Source organism: Myotis davidii, unplaced genomic scaffold (assembly GCF_000327345.1).
Source record: "Myotis davidii unplaced genomic scaffold, ASM32734v1 scaffold20, whole genome shotgun sequence".
Taxonomy (NCBI): domain Eukaryota; kingdom Metazoa; phylum Chordata; class Mammalia; order Chiroptera; family Vespertilionidae; genus Myotis; species Myotis davidii.
Window position 1 is genome coordinate 1,856,057 of NW_006292574.1, and position 1,724 is coordinate 1,857,780.

Here is a 1,724-nt window from a genome sequence, read left to right on the forward strand (position 1 = left end):
AATAGAACCAGGGTCACTTTGGTCTGCAGGCTGATGCTCTATCCACTGAGCAAACCAGTTAGGGCTTTGCACATTTTAATTGGATTTTTTTGTTTTCTTGGTGTTGAGTTTTATAAGTTCTTTATAAATTTTGGATATTAACCCCTTATCAGGTATATCATTAGCAAATATGTTCTTCCATTCAATAAGCTGTCTTTTCATTTTGCTGATGGTTTCCTTTGCAAAAACTTGTTTGTCCTGGCCAGTAGTTCAGTTGGTTGGAGCATCATCCCATACAACAGTAGATTGCAGGTTCCATTCCCCATTAGGGCACATACTGAGGTGAGGATTAAAAACAAAACAAAACAAACTTTTTAGTTTGATATAGTCCTATTTGTTAATTCATCATTTGTATCCCTTGCCCAAGGAGATATAAAAGAAAAATATTGCTATGAGAAATGTCCGAGATTTTACTGCCTATATTTTCTTTTAGAATTTTTAAGGTTTTAAGCCTTAAATTTAAGTCTGTAATCCATTTTGAGATTATTCTTATGCATCGTGTATGAAGATGGTCTAATTTCATTTTTTCACATATCTGTCCAATTTTTCCAGGACCACTTATTGAATAGACTATCTTTATCTGACTGTATATTCTTGTCTCCTTTGTCAAATATTAACTGACCATAAAGGCGTAGATTTATTTCTGGGCTCTCTATTCTGATCCATTGATCTATATGGCTGTTTTTATGCCAGTACCATGCTGTTTGATTACCATGGCCTTGTCGTATAATTTAGTATCAGGTGGTGTGATTCCTCCAACTTTTTTCTTCTTTCTCAAGATTGCTGTGGCTATTCATGTTTTTTGTGTGGTTCCATATAAATTTTTGGAATATTTGTCCTAGTTCTGTGAAATAGACCATTAGAATCTTGATAGGAATTGCATTTAATCTACAGATTGCTTTGTGTACTATGGATGTTTTAATGATGTTAATGCTTGCTATCCATGAACATGGTATATGCTTCCACTTATTTGTATCTTTTTCAAGTTCTTTAAAATTTTCCAAATACAGGTTTTTACATCCTTGTTTAAAATTATTCCTAAGTATTTTTGATGCAATTTTAAATGGATTGTTTTTTTTTTGTTTGTTTCCCTTTCTGATAGCTCATTACTGATGTATAAAAATACAACCGATTTCTGGACATTTATTTTGTATCCTGCTACTTTACTGAATTCATTTACCAGTTCTAGTAGTTTTTTGGTGGGGTCTTCAGTGTTCTCTATACATAGTATCATGTAATCTGCAAAGAATTACAGGTTTTCAACATCTATTGATTTATCATGTGACTCTTATCCTTCATTTTGGTTATGTAGTATATCTCACATTTATTGTTTTGTGTATATTATACCATCCTTGTATGCCCTGAATAAATCCCACTTAATCATAGTGTATGATACTTTTAATGTATTGTTTGATCCAGTTTGATAATATTTTGTTAAGGAGTTCAGCATCTATGTATAGCACGTATGGCCTATAATTTTCTTTCTTTGTAGTGTCTTTATCTGGTTTAGGAATTAGGATAATGCTGGCCTCATAAAATGAGCTTGAGAGTCTTCTCTCCTCTTTAATTTTTTGGAATAGTTTGAGGACAGATGTTAATTCTTCTTTGAATGTTTGGTAAAATTCACCTGTGAAGCCACTTGGTCCAGGACTTTTGTAGGCTGGGAGTTTTTTTTATTATTATTA